The sequence below is a fragment of the Bombina bombina genome, chromosome 4, assembly GCF_027579735.1.
Source record: "Bombina bombina isolate aBomBom1 chromosome 4, aBomBom1.pri, whole genome shotgun sequence".
Taxonomy (NCBI): Eukaryota; Metazoa; Chordata; class Amphibia; order Anura; family Bombinatoridae; genus Bombina; species Bombina bombina.
Window position 1 is genome coordinate 487,699,147 of NC_069502.1, and position 21,496 is coordinate 487,720,642.

A 21,496-nucleotide genomic window follows, 5' to 3' on the forward strand; every position below is an offset into this window, starting at 1 on the left:
AGTTTTGTCGTTAGATTTCTAACGCCCACTTCAGCCAAGACTCTAAATACCGGCGTTAGGAAGATCCCATTGAAAAGATAGGATACGCAAATGGCGTAGGGGGATCTGCGGCATGGAAAAGTCGTGGCTGCAAAGTGAGCGTTAGACCCTTTCCTGACTGACTCCAAATACCAGCGGGCAGTAAAAACCAGCGTTAGGAGCCTCTAACGCTGGTTTTGATGGCTACCGCCCAACTCTAAATCTAGGCCTGAGTTTTGCCTCCACAAGAAGTTAAAGGATTGAGATGCTCCAGATTCTTTGTTGAAAATGTTTTTCAGACCTATGTGATACTCATTGTAACCCTGAACAGCTGACCGTCGACAGGGGAGTATATGGTACTAGGTAGTAGTGCTATATTTCCACATAGGATTTAGTCACAAGCCTGCCACCGGTGTCATGCGGATGTGTCCCTTAGCTAACATATACTAAAACACATCCCCTGATAATACAAGAGCAATGAAAGTGGGCACTCATTTAGGGCTAGATTACAAATGGCGCTGTTGTATAATCTATCTTGACTCATGATAAAATGCATAGCAGTTTCCCATTTCCTAATGATACTGCGTATTGAGTCCATCTTATATACGGGTTAAATGTGTTCACAAACAAGATATGTATGTTCAGTAAATGTTCTTTAAGAGCTTTGTCTGAGCTTAAAGAAATATAAAATAATTTTAATTTGCTGTTGTAAGTTTCCTGCACAAACATTGCAACATTTGCAAATGCCAAAATCTATTTTCTAATGACAATTTAGTAAAAGCTGTTTAGATTTAAATTTAAACTAATACTGCAGTATTGGTTAAATATTTCCCAATAATCCTCACTGGCTGTAAATGACAACTATCTCTGAGTTATTGGTGGATAGAGCAAAAAAAATTATAATAAATTTTTAAATGCCCTTGTTTAGCTGAAATAATTAGCCAATTGTGAGGGTCATCCAAGAGTTAATAAAGTACATTTACCTAAAGACATTTAACAAAGGGTAACCAGCATCCTTAATATATGACTGACTTCAAATTTGACACCTTGAACCTTTTGAAAGCACATTTTGGGGCCGATTTATCATCGGTCTGTCCGACATGATCCACTCAGCATACGCTGTCGGAATTTATCATTGCACAAGCAGTTCTTGTGAACTGCTTGTGCAATGCCACCCCTGAAGATTCGTGGCCAATCGGCTGCCAGCAGGGGGTGTCAATCAGTCCGATCATATAGGATTGGGTGGATTGATGTCCGCAGCCTCAGAGCAGGCGGACCAGTTATGGATCAGATGGAGCAGCGGTCTTAAGACCGCTGCTTCATAACTGCTGTTTCCGGTGAGCCTGAATGCTCGCGCGAAAACAGGGTCATCAAGCTCCATTCTGAGCTTGATAATTTGGCCCCTTTGACTTGAATACAAGAATTACATTTTCAAGTACAGCTTTTCAATTAAAATTTATGTTTCAGTTCATAATGTCACATTAGAAAGTATGGAGGAAAGTACACCAAGTATCAGCAGAAAGCACATGAACATTACATGTATGGCAACAAATGCAGGAAGCATGACAGGTAAAATGGGGGAGCTGGAACTTTTAGTTGCAGAAGAGGACTCTGATGTTATCAGTATAACTGAAACTTGGTGGGATGATTCACATGACTGGGCAGTTAACTTAGTGGGGTATACTTTATTTAGGAGGAACAGGAATAATAAAAGGGGTGGAGGAATCTGCATGTATATTAAACCTAACCTTAAAGGGTCACTAAACACCTGATAAAAATCATTAAAAAGTATGTATTATTATGAATTAAAATCAAGTAATCACTACTGTCTAGTTTATTTGTTCACCTTACCCCTAAGTGTTGAAAAAAATCGATTTGAAGATGAATGCTAATAAGGTGCATTATTCTCCCATGTAAGGTGCCATATTAGAACGCACGTTACACTGGGTCACAGCAGTCATGTGACTTGTGCATATGAAAAACACAGCAGCAGCAGCACTCAATGTTATGCAGACAGAGCTTGTCCTGCAGTTTATGTTATAAATATGTTACAGGAATAAAAGATTTTATTATTATGTTTTTCTATGCAAACAAAGCTTACTTTTTCAAACGTTACCACTGACATTCCTAATGTGTGTGACTGTACAAAGCACTCGGCAGGGTTATAAATGTAAATCATTCTCTTCTCTGAGTCTTACAATCTCCGGTCTGGAGAGGGAGGGGCCGAGGGGGGAGAGAGAGCAGAGAGACTCCGTGAAGAAAATAGACTAGATAACTCATGCTGCAAATACTTTTTACTGGAGATTTGTTCTATGCAATATTTCATTTTCATACATCTGCATTACGTATATTACTGTATATATGTGATGTAGATGTATGAAAATAAAATATTGCATAGAACAAATCTCCAGTAAAAAGTATTTGCAGCATGAGTTATTTAGTCTATTTTCTTCACAGAGTCTCTCTGCTCTCTCTCCCCCCTCGGCCCCTCCCTCTCCAGACCGGAGGTTTGTCAGACTCAGAGAAGAGAATGATTTACATTTATAACCCTGCCGAGTGCTATGTACAGTCACACACATTAGGAATGTCAGTGGTAACGTTTGAAAAAGTAAGCTTTGTTTGCATAGAAAAATATAATAATAAAATCTTTTATTCCTGTAACAGATGTATAACATAAACTGCAGGACAAGCTCTGTCTGCATAACATTGAGTGCTGCTGTGTTTTTATATGCACACATTATAGGTACTCTAGGGAGATATGAAGTGTGTGTCATGTGACTCCTGTGCTGTTAAAATATGGCGGCATACATAGCTGCATTAAGCCCTAGATATGTATAGTAATAGAAACAATTTTCTTGAAATGTTTTGTGTAAGCTGAAGTTACAGCATAAAGAGCTGTACTCAGTTTTTTATTATTACACAGTAGAAGTTAGTTTGAATTATTTTTAGCAGTCAAGTGTTTAATGTCCCTTTAAACCTACAATAAGGGAATATATTTCTGATACAGGCGACAATGTAGAGACCCTGTGGGTGGAAATAAAGAGTGGAGGAAAAATCCTAAAAAAATATTACTAGGAACATGCTACAACTAAACTACAAATGCATATAGGTAAGACTGCTAATGACAGTGCTGTACTTATGGGATATTTTAACTACCCTGATATAAACTGGGCCAATGAAACTAGTAATTCAGCTAAGGGGGATAGATTTTTAAATGTTCTCAGGGATAACTTCTTGTCACAATTAATAGAGGAGCCAACTAGGAGTAACGCTATATTGGATTTAGTGCTATCAAATAATACAGATATAATATCAAACATAGAAGTCAAAGAACATTTGGGTAACAGTGATCATAACATGGTCATATTTGAAATCTCTTTTCATAAGCAGTGTCTTAAAGGTTTAACCAAGACTTTTAATTTTAAGAAAGCAAAATTCAACGATTTAAGGAAATCATTAAATAACATAAATTGGGACAAAGTATTCTGTAATAAAAATACAGAGGATAAATGGAAAACATTTAAAACTTTGTTAAATAAATATACATATCAACAAATACCATATGGTTATAAAAATAAAACATCCAAGCCAATGTGGCTGAAATAAATGTGTTAAGAGAAATTAGGAAAAAACGTAGGGCATTTAAATTATTAAAAGAAAATAGTACAGACTCAAAATTCCATATTTATAAGGAATGTAACAAAGCATGCAAAAAAGCAATGAAATTAGTCAAAATTGAAAATGAAAAATTAATTGCAAAGGATTCTAAGTCTAACCCTAAAAGGTTCTTTAAGTACATAAATAGCAAAAAATCTAAGAAAGACAATATAGGTACATTAAAATGCGTGGAGGGTTGCATGATTAACAGTGACAGGGAGAAGGCTGAGATACTAAACCAGTTTTTTTTTCTTCAGTATACACAAGAGAGGGACCATTGGATGATACTTTGGAACAAAATAGAACATGCCAGCCCATACCATTAACTGGGTTATGTATAGAGGATATCAGGAACAAATTGGATAATATTAAGGTAAATAAAACTCCAGGCCCAGATGGAATACACCCAAGGGTAATAAGGGAACTTAGCACTGATATAGACAAACCTCTACTCTTAATTTTTCAAGACTCATTATCCTCAGGCATGGTACCCCAGGATTGGCGTAAAGCTGATGTGGTGCCACTCTTCAAAAAGGGAAGTAGGGATGATCCAGGAAGCTATAGACCAGTTAGTCTGACATCAATAGTGGGGAAGATATTTGAAGGGATTATAAGGGATTACATTGATGAGCATATTCGTGTAAACAAGATTATGAGTTCTAATCAGCATGGTTTTATGTGAAATAGATCATGTCAAACTAATGTAATTAGATCCTACGAGGAAGTAAGTAAAAATATAGATAAAGGGGAATCAGTTGATGTGATATACTTAGATTTTGCAAAAGCGTTTGATACAGTGCCACATGAGAGATTAATGCACAAAATTAAGGGACAGGGAATAGCTGAAAATGTTATTTTATACTCAGATTGGACAAAGGTAATCAGTGGAGTACCCCAGGGATCAGTACTGGGCCCCATTCTTTATAATATTTGTATAAATGACTTGGAGCAAGGATTAAATAGCGACATCTCTATTTTTGCAGATGATACTAAGTTAAGTAAGGTCATTAGGTCAGCGCAGGATGAACTTTCTTTACAAAGGCACCTGCAAAAATTAGAAGTATGGGCAGGTAAATGGAAAATGAGATTTAATATGGGAAAATGCAAGGTTCTACATTTTGGAAGTAAAAATAAGCAGGCAAGGTATTATTTAAATGGGACAAGACTTAGCCAAACACAGGAGGAAAGGGATTTGGGGGTAGTAATAGATAACAAGATAAAGATGGGTGCACAATGCAGGGCAGCAGCTTCAAAGGCTAATAAGATACTAGCATGTATTAAAAGAGGCATTGATTCAAGGGAGGAAAGCATAATTCTGTCACTATATAAAGCCCTGGTAAGACCTCACCTTGAGTATGGAGTGCAGTTCTGGGGACCGATCGCAAAAAAAGATATTGCAGAACTAGAAAAAGTTCAGAGAAGGGCCACAAAGATAATAAGGGGAATAGAAAATTTAAGCTATGAGGAGAGACTAGCCAAACTGGGTCTGTTTTCTTTTGAAAAAAAGGCGCTTAAGAGGTGACATGATTACTTTATATAAATATATTCAAGGCCCATACACAGAGATGCCAGAAGCTCTGTTTATTCCAAGAAAATTGTTTGTGACCAGAGGTCACAATTTAAGGTTGGAGGAAAAGAAAATTTAATCTCCTGCAACAGAAACGTTTTTTCACTGTAAGAGCAAGAAAATTGTGGAACTCATTACCAAAGGAGGTAGTGCATGCCAATACCCTAGATACATTTAAAAATTGTTTGGATACATTTCTGTCTATAAACAAAATTCATGGATATGATTGCTAGTATTAAATTGGTCACCTTTTAGTGGGGTTATTTAAGATTAACTGGAGCTTTTTGTATATATTTTAGATTTGTATAGGTTAAACTCGATGGACTTCGGTCTTTTTTCATCCTCATCTACTATGTTACTATGTTACTATAATGAGTCAATTAAAACATGTTTATTTTTTTTAAAGACATTCAAGTTTTTTTCATGCATGTGTTAAAGGTCAGTCTAGTTAAAATTAAACTTTCATGATTCAGGTAGGGTATGTTAATAAAGTATATTTACCTAAAGACATTTAACAAAGGTTAACCAGCATCCTTAATATATGACTGACTACTGTGCATCAATAATGCAGGCAAATAAAATAGGAAACTTGACTGCCACAGAAACATAAAGCATATGATCCCTGAGGCTGTTAGCTATTGCCAAGACAGTCAATTATCTTATCTTAAACTATGCATAAATATCCAAGTCCAACACTGAGAGACCACATAAAGCAATTCACTGCAAGCAATGTGCTATCCAATACCTATTTGTGACCAAGCAGCTACATGCATTTTCTTGTTGTTGTTTGGTTTTGTTTCATTTTTTTCTTGTTTTGTTTGACTATTATTATTGAATCCTTTGGAATAATAACTCAGATTCCCTCTTATTGTTTTGCTGCTTCAGGTAGCATTTCTATGAGTGGGTTGAAACATACATTTGAATTTATAGATCTATATACATTATTAATATGTCATCTCAACTAGTTCATAATTATTAACTATTTGTGAAGATATTTTCCTCTTTACATAATTGCAAATAAATAAAAAATCAAACACAGTAAACTAATGATGATCCTACTTTAATTAAATGATCGCAATAAACAAGGGGGTTTGCGAGAGGGCTAACAGGGGCGTGGTATCAAGCAACTTAAATTATTTTGCAGAATATCCTTATTTGAAGTTGCTTGAATTAAATGATCAACACAAATTAGAAAGCCCAAATATTCTGATTGTGTGCACATTCAACATAAATTAATTCAAAATGGATATTTTTTTCTAGAACAAAAGCTATTTTGTTAGAAATCATTAACAAAATGACAGTCCATGATATTCACAGTAATGATGTTCTGGAATGACAATTATATTTTAAAACATTTTATAAAAGCAAGTATGATAATGGGTGGCATATTTAAATAGAATTTTCCTTAGACCAACTACTGTTTTTCTTTTTAGAAGGCTATTGATTCTGACTGAGCTACAAAGTGTTCACTGTTCGTAAGGAATAATAATACTCCTTTGCCCCCTGCTAGTTAGATGGGTTGCTTCAAATTTCCTTGTGATGATTCCACTGAATACAGATGGAATGATGAAAAAGATTTCAGCATAAGCTGTTGAGCTGCTTTCAGGGGGTACTATGAAAAAGATTTCAGTTTAAAAACCCCCCCACTTTGCAATAATAGTGCCGCCTTTATGTGTTTTAATATAAAGCTAACATTAACTTTATTAACCCTTGTCTATGTTTGCAAAAATATTTGCCTACTTTGAGATTGGTCAATTGTTTGTGTACTTGATTCCAATAAGTTTTTTTGTTTCTACTTGTTTTGAAAGAATAATAAAAGAAGATAACAATATATACAATTTACTAATTTATTAATTAAAAATATTTGGCAAATAATACTAGTGGTAAGCACTCAGTCAAGTAGCATAAAAGGGCAAAAAGTACATAAAAAATTATTTATCCTTTATAAGTAAAACACAAACAGCTTAGCTCCAAGCAGAGTTCTTCTGCAAAATGCATGGGATATGTTTCCATAGGGTAGTTTTCATTGAACTGATTCTAAATCATTTGAAAGCTCAGCTATACGCTATTTCTAACACTGTTTAAATGGATTTATGTCATGAAAATACAACCTTTTTTCATAGGGACTATATGACATGGATACTCTAGTTAATAAGTGCACACATTTCTTGCAGTTTCTCAAATGATTTTTAGGCATTTCAAATTTGTCACCCTGAATCTTTTGAAAGCACATTTTGGGGCTGATTTATCATTGGTCTGTCCTACATGATCCGCTCAGCGGATCATGTCCGACAGACATTGTTGAATGCCGACAGCATATAATGTTGGCATTTATCATTGCGCAAGCAGTTCTTGTAAACTCCTTGTGCAATGCCGCCCCCTGCAGGTTTGCAACCAATTGGTCGCTAGCAGGGGTTGTCAATCAGCCTGATCGTATAAGATCGGGTGGATTGATGTCCGCAGCCTCAGAACAGGTGGACAAGTTATGGATCAGCATTCTTAAGACCGCTGCTTCATAACTGCTGTTTCCGGTGAGCCTGAAGGGTCGTGCAGAAACAGGGGCATCAAGCTCGGTTCGGAGCTTGATAATTTGGACACAATGGGGGGTAGTTATCAACGTGTCAACTTTCCTGCCTTCGCCGGCCCAATACACCCGCCTAAGCTCGCCTCACATCGCCGCCACAGACCTGAAAAAATTCACCTAAGTTATCAAATAAAGCTGTCAAAAAGCCACGGGGCGATGAGCAGCGGACTGTGAGAGTTATCACTCATCCGATCTCGCTGCTCTTCGGCTTTTTCCCAGCTTTATTGCTAGCCTGTCACTAAGCACTCACCCTAAACTGCACTGTTCTACCCCCTATACCGGCGCCCTCTGCAACTAAATAAAGTTACTAACCCCTAAACCGCCGCTCCTAGACCCTGCTGCAACTCTGATAAATGTATTAACCCCTAAACTGCCGCTCCTAGACCCTGCCGCAACTCTGATAAATGTATTAACCCCTAAACCGCCACTCCTAGACCCTGCTGCAACTCTGATAAATGTATTAACTCTAAACCGCCGCTCCCGGACACTGCTGCCACCTACATTATACCTATTAACCCCTATCCTGCCCCCCTACACCGTTGCCACCTATAATAAATTTATTAACCCCTATCCTGCCCCCCACTACACCGCCGCCACTGTAATAAATTTATTAACCCCTAAACCTAAGTCTAACACTAACCCTAACACCCCCCTAACTTAAATATTAATTAAATAAATCTAAATAATATTTCTATTATGAACTAAGTTAATCATATTTAAAACTAAATACTTACCTTTAAAATAAACCCTAATATAGCTACAATATAAATAATAATTATATTGTAGCTATTTTAGGATTTATTTTTATTTTACAGGTAACTTTCAATTTATTTTAACTAGGTACAATAGCTATTAAATAGTTATTAACTATTTAATAACTACCTAGCTAAAATAAAGAGAAATTTACCTGTAAACTAAAAACTAACCTAAGTTACAATTACACCTAACACTACACTATACTTTAATAAATTATTCCTATTTAAAACTAAATACTTACCTGTAAAATAAACCCTAAGATAGCTATAATGTAATTAATAATTACATTATAGCTATTTTAGGATTTATATTTATTTTACAGGTAACTTTGTATTTATTTTAGCTAGTTAGAATAGTTATTAAATAGTTATTAACTATTTAATAACTACCTAGCTAAAAGAAATACAAAATTACCTGTAAAATAAATCCTAACCTAAGTTACAATTAAACCTAACACTACACTATCATTACATTAAATAAATAAATTACCTACAAATTAAATACAATTACATAAACTAACTAAAGTACAAAAAATAAAAAATCTAAGTTACAAAAAAATAAAAAATAGGTTACAAACATTTTAAAAATATTACAACAATTTTAAGCTACTTACACCTAATCTAAGCCCCCTAATAAAATAACAAACCCCCCCAAAATAAAAAATGCCCTACCCTATTCTAAATTAAAAAAAGTTCAAAGCTCTTTTACCTTACCAGCCCTTAAAAGGGCCTTTTGTGTGGGCATGCCCCAAAGAGTTCAGCTCTTTTGCCTGTAAAAGAAAAATACAACCCCCCCAACATTAAAACCCACCACCCACATACTCCTAATCTAACCCAAACCCCCCTTAAAAAAACCTAACACTAATCCCCTGAAGATCATCCTACCTTTAGTCGTCTTCACTCAGCCGAGCCACCGATGGAACTGAAGAGGAGACCCGGACCGGCAGAAGTGATCCTCCAAGGGGCCCTGAAGAAATCTTCCATCCGATGAAGTGATCCTCCAAGCGGCGCTGAAGAATTCTTCTATCCGGGCGATGTCATCTTCCAAGCGGCGCTGAAGAAGCCTTCTATCCTCGGGATGTCATCTTCCAAGCCGGGTCTTGAATCTTCATCCCGCCGATGCGGAACATCCTTCTTTACCAACGGACTACCGACGAATGAAGGCTCCTTTAAGGGACGTCATCCAAGATGGCGTCCCTTCAATTCTTAATCGGAATTAAGGTAGGAAAAATCTGATTGGCTGATTGAATCAGCCAATCAGATTCAAGTTCAATCCGATTGGCTGATCCAATCAGCCAATCAGATTGAGCTTGCATTCTATTGGCTGTTTTGATCAGCTGAACTCTTTGGGGCATGCCCCCACAAAAGGCCCTTTTAAGGGCTGGTAAGGTAAAAGAGCTTTGAACTTTTTAAATTTAGAATAGGGTAGGGCATTTTTTTATTTTGGGGGGGTTTGTTATTTTATTAGGGGGCTTAGATTAGGTGTAAGTAGCTTAAAATTGTTGTAATATTTTTAAAATGTTTGTAACCTATTTTTTTTATTTTTTGTAACTTAGCTTTTTTATTTTTTGTACTTTAGTTAGTTTATGTAATTGTATTTAATTGTAGTTATTTGTAGGTAATTTATTTAATTAATTTAATGATAGTGTAGTGTTAGGTTTAATTGTAACTTAGGTTAGGATTTATTTTACAGGTAATTTTGTATTTCTTTTAGCTAGGTAGTTATTAAATAGTTAATAACTATTTAATAACTATTCTAACTAGCTAAAATAAATACAAAGTTACCTGTAAAATAAATATAAATCCTAAAATAGCTATAATGTAATTATTAATTACATTATAGCTATCTTAGGGTTTATTTTACAGGTAAGTATTTAGTTTTAAATAGGAATAATTTATTAAAGTATAGTGTAGTTATAGGTGTAATTGTAACTTAGGTTAGTTTTTAGTTTACAGGTAAATTTCTCTTTATTTTAGCTAGGTAAGCTATTAAATAGTTAATAACTATTTAATAGCTATTGTACCTAGTTAAAATAAATTGAAAGTTACCTGTAAAATAAAAATAAATCCTAAGATAGCTACAATATAATTATTATTTATATTGTAGCTATATTAGGGTTTATTTTAAAGGCAAGTATTTAGTTTTAAATAGGATTAACTTAGTTCATAATAGAAATATTATTTAGATTTATTTAATTAATATTTAAGTTAGGGGGGTGTTAGGGTTAGTGTTAGACTTAGGTTTAGGGGTTAATAATTTTATTACAGTGGCGGCAGTGTAGTGGGGGGCAGGATAGGGGTTAATAAATTTATTATAGGTGGCGACGGTGTAGGGGGGGGCAGATTAGGGGTTAATAAATTTAATATAGGTTGCGGCAGGGTCAGGGAGCAGAGGTTTAGGGGTTAATACATATATTATAGTTGCGGTTGGCCCCGGGAGCGGCGGTTTAGGGGTTAATACATTTATTATAGTTGCGGTGGGCTCCGGGAGCGGCGGTTTAGGGGTTAATATGTATACAGTAGCTTGCGGTGGGCTCCGGGAGCGGCGGTTTAGGGGGTAATAAATGTATTTAGTTGCGGCGGTGTAGGGGGGACAGATTAATGGTGTTTAGACTCGGGGTACATGTTAGGGTGTTAGGTGCAGACAGCTCCCATAGGAATCAATGGGATGTCTGTCAGCAGCGAACTTGTACTTTCGCTATGGTCAGACTCCCATTGATTCCTATGGGATCCGCAGCCTCCAGGGCGGCGGATTGAAAACCAGGTACGCTGCCGTAAAAGTGCCGAGCGTACCTGCTAGTTTTTTGATAACTAGCAAAAGTAGTCAGATTGTGCCGAACTTGTGTGCGGAACATCTGGAGTGACGTAAGAATCAATTTGTGTCGGACTGAGTCCGGCGGATCGAAATTTACGTCACAAAATTCTACTTTTGCCGGTCTCTAGCCTTTGATAACTAAGGCGAATCAGCCTCGCCACAAATACGCTGCGGAATTCCAGCGTATTTGAGGTTGACGGCTTGATAACTATCCCCCTTTGACTTGAAAGCAAGAATTACATTTTCAAGTACAGCTTTTCAATTAAAATGTATGTTTCAGTTCATAATGATTGAGTCAACTAAAACATGTTTATTTTTTAAGAAATTAAAGTTTCATTCATGCATGTGTTAAAGGGACAGACTAGTTAAAATTAAACTTTCATGATTCAGGTAGGGCATGCACTTTTTTTAACAACTTTCCACTTTGCTTTTACCAACAAATTTGCTTTGTTTATTTGGTGTTCTTTGTTGAAAGCTAAACCTAGCTAGGCTCATATGCTAATTTCAAAGCCCTTGAAGGCCACCTCTTATCTCAATGATTTTGACAGTTATTCACAGTTAGACAGCATTAGTTCATGTGTGCCATATAGATAACTGTGCACATTCCGTGGAGATTTTAGCACTGATTGGCAAAAATGCAAGTCTCTCAAAAGAACTGAAATAAGGGGGCAGTCTGCAGATGCTTAGATACAAGGTAATCACAGAGGTAAAAATTGTATTAATATAACATTGTTGGTTATGCAAAACTGGAGAAATGATAATAAAGGGAATATTTATCTTTTTAAACAATACATATTTTCAAGTAGTATGTCCCTTTAAGTCATTCAGGAAAAGAAAATGTGCATGAACTTTTCTTATGCATAAAATGGCTTTTTGCTTATGTGCTATAAAAATTAGATTGGAGGTCCCAAAGTAAACAGAATTTGCTTTTCAATGTCTGATGTATTTTTCATAGTTACTATGAAATTGAATAAAAGTTTGTCATTTTTATTGATATTTATCTTAATTAATAAAAGAGAGACATTTTACTTTTGTCCTAAAAACAACCAACAGACACGTTATTTATGCATATTGCATGGGAATAGAAGAAGGAATAAATTACATAAAGCTAAAGATAAAAAAATAAAATGGTGGACCATATTTCACTGGATAGACAAGGGAATGTGTATGTATGTATGTTGCAGGTAAAGTCAAATATTGGGTGATCCTAGGATTACACCGGGGAAAATGGACATTACACAAGCGGCTGTGGGTAAAGCTCGATGTATGATCATAAATCCCCTCAGAATGTCGGAGTCACCGCAGCAAACATATATAGCATGCACTGTAATTCCCCCATCTTCACTATCTGCCTGGGGGGTTTAAGAAGCCCCCCTTATAAACTTCATTCTCCAAGGTTCAATTGGGGTGGATGCCAGAGGATTGGCCGGGCACCTTCCTTAAATAACCCTTAAAATATATATATATATATATATAGGAGAAGAATGTAATAAGTTAAACTTATATTCTCAAAGACTATTCTGGAAATTATAAAGAGGCATATTAGAACTAATGAAAGAAAAGACCTACAGAAACTTTTATAACATTTGTAAAGAAGGCCCCCTCACACATATGTGTAGCCGTCCTTTACTTCCTAGCTTCAAAGTGGGCTGTCCGATGAGTGGCATTTGTCACACAGTTGCCAGATACTTGTGGAAGCCCTTACATAGTTGGTGTTATTATACCAAAGGTATCCTTAAATATTTTATAGTATTTATATATTTTTGGAGATATTTGGGCCTATTTATGATGGTGCGAGTGGGCATGATCCGATATAGCGGATCATGTCCGCTGCACATTGATTAAACCGGACAGCATATGCTGTCGGCATTAATCATTGCACCAGAAGTTCTTACGAACTGCTGGTGCAATACTGCCCCCTGCAGATTTGGGGCCAATCAGCCACTAGCAGGGGGTGTCAATCCCTACCCTATTCTAAATTAAAAAAGTTCAAAGCTCTTTTACTTTACCAGCCCTTAAAAGGGCTTTTTGCGGGGCATGCCCCAAAGAAAACTGCTCTTTTGCCTGTAAAAGAAAAATACAACCCCCCCAACATTAAAACCCACCACCCACATACCCCTAATCTAACCCAAACCCCCCTTAAATAAACCTAACTTTAGTCATCTTCACTCAGCCGAGCCACCGATGGAACTGAAGAGGAGATCTGGAGCGGCAGAAGTGATTCTCCAAGGGGCGCTGAAGAAGTCTTCCATCCGATGAAGTCATCTTCCAGGCGGTGCTGAAGAAATCTTCCATCCGGGCGCTGTCATCTTCCAAGCAGGGTCTTCAATCTTCTTCTTCAGGATCCATCTTCATTCCACCGGCGCGGAACATCCTTCTTCCCCGACGGGCTACCGACGAATGAAGGCTCCTTTAAGGGACGTCATCCAAGATGGCGTCCCTCGAATTCCGATTGGCTGATAGGATTCTATCAGCCAATTGGAATTAAGGTAGGAAAATTCTGATTGGCTGATGGAATCAGCCAATCAGATTCAAGTTCATTCCGATTGGCTGATCCAATCAGCCAATCAGATTGATCTTGCATTCTATTGGCTGTTCCGATCAGCCAATAGAATGCAAGCTCAATCTGATTGGCTGATTGGATCAGCTAATCGGATTGAACTTGAATTCTGATTGGCTGATTCAATCAGCCAATCAGATTTTTCCTACTTTAATTCCGATTGGCTGATAGAATCCTATCAGCCAATCGGAATTCGAGGGACGCCATCTTGGATGACGTCCCTTAAAGGAGCCTTCATTCGTCGGTAGTCCGTTGGGGAAGAAGGATGTTCCGCGTCGGCGGAATGAAGATGGATCCTGAAGAAGAAGATTGAGGACCCCGCTTGGAAGATGACATCACCCGGATGGAAGATTTCTTCAGTGCCGCCTGGATGATGACTTCATTGGATGGAAGACTTCTTCAGCGCCCCTTGGAGGATCACTTCTGCTGCTCCGGATCTCCTCTTCGGTTCCATCGGTGGTCGGCTGGCTGAAGACAGCTCAAGGTAGGATGATCTTCAGGGGCTTAGTGTTAGGTTTATTTAAGGGGGGTTTGGGTTAGATTAGGAGTATGTGGGTGGTGGGTTGTAATGTTGGTGGGGGGTATTGTATGTTTTTTTTTCCAGGCAAAAGAGCTGAATTCTTTGGGGCATGCCCCACAAAAGGCCCTTTTAAGGGCTGGTAAGGTAAAAGAGTTTTTCTATTTTAGAATAGGGTAGGGCATTTTTTTATTTTGGGGGGGCTTAGAGTAGGTGTAATTAGTTTAAAATTGTAATATTTTTCTAATGTTTGTAAATATTTTTTTATTTTTTGTAACTTAGTTCTTTTTTATTTTTTTGTACGTTAGTTTATTTAATTGTATTTATTTGTAGGTATTGTATTTAATTAATTTATTGATAGTGTAGTGTTAGATTTAATTGTAGATAATTGTAGGTATTTTATTTAATTAATTTATTGATAGTGTAGTGTTAGGTTTAATTGTAACTTAGGTTAGGATTTATTTTACACGTAATTTTGTAATTATTTTAACTAGGTAACTATTAAATAGTTAATAACCATTTAATAGCTATTGTACCTGGTTAAAATAAATACAAAGTTGCCTGTAAAATAAATATAAATCCTAAAATAGCTACAATATAATTATAATTTTAATTTATATTGTAGCTATATTAGGGTTTATTTTACAGGTAAGTTTTTAGCTTCAAATAGGAATAATTTATTTAATAAGAGTTAATTTATTTTGTTAGATTTAAATTATATTTAACTTAGGGGGGTGTTAGTGTTAGGGTTAGACTTAGCTTTAGGGGTTAATACATTTATTAGAGTAGCGGCGAGGTCCGGTCGCTATATTAGGGGTTAATAATTGAAGTTAAGTGTAGGCGATGTTAGGGAGGGCAGATTAGGGGTTAATACTATTTATTATAGGGTTATTGAGGCGGGAGTGAGGCGGATTAGGGGTTAATCACTTTATTATAGTAGCGGTGAGGTCCGGTCGGCAGATTAGGGGTTAATAATTGTAGGCTGGTGGAGGCGACGTTGGGGGTGGCAGATTAGGGGTTAATAAATATAATATAGGGGTCGGCGGTGTTAGGGGCAGCAGATTAAGGGTACATAGGGATAATGTAGGTGGTGGCGGCGTGCGGTGGGCAGATTAGGGGTTAAACAAATGTAATAGAGTGGCGGCGATATTGGGGGACCTCGGTTTAGGGGTCCATAGGTAGTTTATGGGTGTTAGTGTACTTTAGAGCACAGTAGTTAAGAGCTTTATGAACCGGCGTTAGCCCAGAAAGCTCTTAACTCCTGACTTTTTTCTGCGGCTGGAGTTTTGTCGTTAGATTTCTAACGCTCACTTCAGCCAAGACTCTAAGTACCGGTGTTAAAAAAAATCCCATTGAAAAGATAGGATACGCAAATGGCGTAGGGGGATCTGCGGTATGGAAAAGTCGCGGCTGGAAAGTGAGCGTTAGACCCTTACCTACAAGACTCTAAATACCAGCGGTAGCCCAAAACCAGCGTTAGGAGCCTCTAACGCTGGTTTTGACGGCTAACGCCAAACTCTAAATCTAGCCAATAGAGATTAGATTTAATTTTGTAAAGTTTGGTAATTTGTTTTTTTATTTTCTGTAATATTAGATTTTTTTTATTTTCTGTAACTTAAGTTTAATTTTTTGGGGTTAGACAGGTTTTTTTTAATATATTTTTTTTTAGATTAATGATGGGCAGCCCTCCCCTTTACAGTGCAATTGATAGTTTAGGTTTTTTAGTGTTAGGTTTATTTATTTTGGGGGGTATCGTGGGTGGTGGGTTTTACTGTTAGGGGGGACTTAGTATTTTTGGTAACTGCAAAAGAGCTGTTTAACTTATGGAAATACCCTACACAAAGCCCTTTTAAGGGCTATTGGTAGTTTAGCATTAGATTAGGGGGTGTTTTTATTTTGAGGGGCTTTTTATTTTCATAGGGATTAGGTTTTATCTGTTTATTTTTTTCTGTAGTTCAATATTTTTTTATTAACAACACAGACTGATAGGGGAGAGAGAAAAAATGAGAGGGGAGAGAGAGCAAATGAAAGGGGAGAGAGAGAGCAAAAGAGAGGGGAGAGGGTGAGCAAAATAGAGGGGGGGAGAGAGCAAAAGAGAGGGGGAGAGATCAAAAGAGAAGGGGAGAGAGAGAGCAAAAGAGAGGGAGAGAGAGAGCAAAAGAGAGGGAGAGAGAGAGCAAAGGAGAGGGAGAGAGAGAGCAAAAGAGAGGGGAGAGAGAGCAAAAGAGAGGGGAGAGAGAGCAAAAGAGAGGGAAGAGAGAGAGCAAAAGAGAGGGAAGAGAGAGAGCAAAATAGAGGGGAGAGAGAGCAAAAGAGAGGGGAGAGAGAGAGAGCAAAAGAGAGGGGGAGAGGGAGAGCAAAAAAGAGGGTGAGAGAGAGCAAAAGAGAGGGGGGAGAGAGCGCAAAAGAGGGGGGAAAGAGTGCAAAAGGGGTGGTGAAACAATCCACCTGGATAGATTCTTTCACCACCTTGCTTTTTTTGGAATCCACCTGGATGCAGCATAAGCTGAATCCAGGTGGATTCCAAAAATGGCAGGGTGGTGAAAGAATTCACCTGGATGCAGTGTAAGCTTATGCTGCATCCAGGTGGATTCTGAAAATGGCAGGGTGGTTCCTTCACCACAATAGACTGCGCTTCTGAAAATTGCAGGGTTGTTCGGTGGTTCTGTCACTACAATAGACTGCCCTCTGGGTAGCTTTTTCCACTAGTTTACTATAAAGGCTTTATAAATATTTTGCTAATCTTTGCTTATCTTTGAGTTACATCTTTTGTATTATACTCTTTTAAGAGATACTTATTTAAATAGGAATGATTTTTTTCATATTATAAATCCCATTTTTTGGCATAGCTTTAAAATTGTCAATGTGAATTTTTTCTATGAATATTTTACTTGGTTACTATCCTCCTATGGGAGAATTCATATTTTCTCAGCTAAGCCGTAGGAGGAAATTATATGAGTACCATGTCAAGCATGAAATCGGTAATGGGCTGTCACACGTATGACAGTGTAACATGTATAGATAAATTAGTTAACTACCAGTAATTTGAGATAAAATGTTTTAGATTGAAACTTTGAACTATAAATGGGTTTACATATAAAAGATTACAACATTTTAAGAAAACTATGGCCCATACTGATAGAATTAATCTTACTGCTTTGTTTTAACTGCTCCCAGAGAGTGCATTTCATGGAGTGCTAAACCCTGACACTAAGAACCGTACATGCTTCACAGTGATTAGCTGATATATAAGGAGCTTGTTTATATCTGTCTCTACTTGGCCACAGGAAAGAAAGTAAGAAAAACAGCATTCAAGAGATTTTTCAAGTGGTGTGTCCAGTGTCTGGAAAACAATGCACAGTTTCTCTAACAAAATGCTTTTTAAACATATAGGGCTAGTTTATGAGTGGTGCACTAAAAATTGCACACATGCAAAAGGTGTTTTTTGCTATTTTTAAAGTTTGAAAGTAAATGCAATTTCTTGAGCGCAATTGAGGTCAATGGGCATCGCGTTAGTGCACCTCAGTGCTTTAGTTAACTTTTTAGCAAAACAAAAAAGTGTTGAATACAGTACAAAGTATAGTTACACTCATATTAACACTGTGTGCTAAAAATTACTAAAACAAAATTGCACAAAAAAGTTATAAGGGCTCAAAGATATGAGGTATCAGGTGTTAGAAAAAAAAGGTAAAGAGCTTTTACATTGTGATACATATAAATTCAATTTTTCTGCTCATAGCAGAATATGTTCTGAATATTTCTAAATAAATATTCATATATATATATATATATATATATATATATATATATATATATATATATATATATATATATATATATATATATATATATATGGCATGGAGCAAATAAGAGAGAATAAACAAGAATAAAATCTTGTTGTTAAACGGGAAATCAGCACTCTTTTGTAAAGTAAAGAGAAGCTCAAGAAATATATACTTCAATAGCGAGTTTTAATTGTGAATCAGTGACATCTCGCCCCGTGAGAACACCATCAGTCATTCAAAATGTACAGTTCTAAAGTACATATACGATGTGTAGGCACACAAGGACATACATATAAAATTCATATATTAATACATTTTTATATGCAAAGTGCATAATAAACCTGACTGGTCAGTGATGAACACAGGCCAAAGTAACTCAATCTGTTAGTATCAAGGTGTTGATGGCAAGATATTACTTAACCTACTACACCCTACTGCTCACAGAACCCCCAAGCAAAGTAGGCATGAAGGTATAACCTGGGCAGATATAAAGTGGGATCTAAGAGGTTAAGTATTGAATTCTTGCATAAGTGCAGTTTGTCATATCAACATATGTTCAGCTTAACAGAGCTAGTATTGCAAAGTACATAAGCAAGCACAGAAATATATTGTAGGGGGAATGTTATCTAGACTGACTACACCCTGCTGCTCACAGCACCCCTGGTTTCAGAGGTATTAACTGAGCAGGAGAAGATTGGGATCTAAGTAATCTAGTAATCAACGCAACTAAATATGTACATTTGACATAGGATAGAAAACATGCAAAGTTAAAGCATCTGAGGATTAGTAAGCAGGTTAGCAGCAGTAATGCTGAGATATCACTTATATGTCTTTATAGTTGTACACTTGCAGGTATGCAATTCAGCTGGAAGTGCTATATAAGGCAGTGTAAGGCGGTATGCAGTTTTTTGAGTAACAGTTCTAAGTTTATGAACAGTAACCCTCGACAGGGATAATCATACACTCCTACTTTAAAGGCCCATCTGTTGCCTTCTATTGAAAAGTACATACAACCTTGTTATCAGCTGGAAAGGCGATGGATATCCTTCTTGGAAGTGCTTTCCTTGTATAATCCATGCTTTGTGAGCAAACTGCTCCAAAAGACGCCAAGAATTTAAAGTGAGACTCTGCAGTCCTGTGCGTACTGTACCGGTCGGCTAACCAATGCCAATGCACATTTCACCCCCTCGTCTGCTTGTAAGACAGGGCTTCGTCGGGGCATATCCCTGTCTTACAATCAGACGAGGGGGTGAAATGCGCATCGGCATTGGTTAGCCGACCGGTATACGTAATGTCCGCACAGTACTGCAGAGTCTCGCTTTGAAATTCTTGCCGTCTATCAGAGCAGTTTGCTCACAAAGCACGGATTATACATATATATATAGTACTGTGCAAAAGTCTTAGGCCACCATTAGATTTGTTGTTTTAGCAAAGTTTTTTATTTTAAACACATTTTTTTATTGAGGCTTCAAACATATACATGAAAAAATCAGACTATAACATTACAAGGGTATATCACTTTTGGGCTATTATAAACTATTACACCTTCATCAAAATAGCAATTGTAAACATTTATAGCAAGGCTTACATAGAGAGTTCAGAATTAGTCTCATAAGTATGCTGGTGTCAGCTAATGTGATGTGTAGTTTGAGGAAATCCTAACGTCAGATATAATCAGGGGTAATCTAATAGGGTGTTAAGTCTGTGGTGATTGGGCCTCGTTTTTTATTGTGTGGGGTGTATTTTGGGAATCATATGATGTTATATATTGTATGATAGTTAGGGAGAATCAGCAGGCAGAAGCTGCTTTGAAGTGGGGGAGGGGGCGGGTGTGCGTATTGATGGGAAATGTTATAGGAGATTGACAATTGACATTTAAGGAATTGGTATTAAGCTCATAGAGGGATGAACCGAGTAGTATATGAAGTGTGCGGAACTATAGTAGGTAAGGTGTTATCAAAAGCTTAAGATAAAATAGGATTGGTGAGGATTATATAGGTCACTCTTGGGACTTTTCTGTTTAACTAAAACTATGAGAACCTTAATGATATGTTTAATGTTAGAGGAGAACAGAAGTAACATCATGATATAATAAAAGATCTCTAAGTCCAAACACCTATGAGGATTTATAAGGGTCTATGGAAGGTAAGGATCCTGCGGAACATCAATGAGACTAGTTTCTGCAGACAATATTGTATATATTTATTCTGTCTCTCAAATTTGGTCTCCAGAGCTCCTCATTTCAATATAAAAGTTAAGTGGGAAGCTCTCTATTAGAAGTGTATCCAGAGAAGTGTATAGGGAACTGTTAGAAGCTGATACCCCATGAGACAGATATGAGAATCACAAGTATCTAACCCTGCTATATATCTTCCACTAAGCATCCACACCAATTAGATAGGGAGAAGTATTTTATAGGTAGGTAAAGAAAAACCTAGTTAATGTAGGAAAAAGGGGAGTGAAATTGGGCTATTGGGAGTTGGGTTACTGTGTACTAAATAAATGAAATTAAAAAAGCTAAAAACTTAATTAGTAAAGTTCCACAAACCAGATTTAACTTTGGTTCCAAATTAGTGTGCAGGGAGTTATTTCATCATGTGGCTTATTGGAGGGGAGTGAGTTGTGCAGACATTAAATATAGTTAGGGAAAGTAAAATCTAGTTAATGTAGGAAAAAGGGGAGTGAAATTGGGCTATTGGGAGATGGCTTACTGTGTACCAAATACATTAAATGAAAACAGTAATAAAACTTCATTTAACAAAGTTCAACAAGCCAGATTTAACTTTGGATCCAAATTAGCGAGCAGGGAGTTATTTCACCATGTGACTTATAGGAGGGGAGTGAGTTATGCAGACGCCAAATATGACTAGTATATCCCTCTAAGGTAGCCCAACAAAGCCCTGAATTGTAGAATATAAGCTATTGAGAGTATTGTATAGCACAAAAATATTATACATAACTTCTTTATGAACTTCTATATACAGATAACATGATGGCTAATAGCAATAATGTGGGAATATGCATAGCCCAAACTATGTGACGGGAACTCAAATACATAGTGGGCCTTAGAGAGGATGGAGTGTGAAGGGTGAATGAAAATCTTAGAACTAATGGGAATACACTGACAAGTAGTACTATGCCCATAGGCGGAACATAAAAGAGGGTTCAGAGAAGTTAGTTGGATGAACCTGAGGGTTAACCAGCTTTTCTTTCTGGCCTACTCAAATAAATAAATGGA

At 36.8% G+C, this 21,496-nt stretch overlaps 1 protein-coding gene across 9 annotated transcripts in view; it reads left to right on the forward strand.

Annotated features, from left to right (window-relative positions):
* MLIP (muscular LMNA interacting protein) overlaps positions 1-21,496 on the forward strand; it is an 868,816-nt gene that overhangs the window by 105,911 nt on the left and 741,409 nt on the right. For 6 of the 9 annotated variants that reach the window (XR_008402011.1, XR_008402012.1, XM_053710391.1 and 3 more), the window contains exon 2: positions 3,933-4,048. The exons of the other annotated variants lie outside the window; for them this stretch is intronic. The gene's annotated coding sequence lies outside the window, so the exon portion shown is untranslated. The remainder of the gene's footprint in view (positions 1-3,932; positions 4,049-21,496) is intronic. 9 annotated transcript variants of the gene reach the window in all.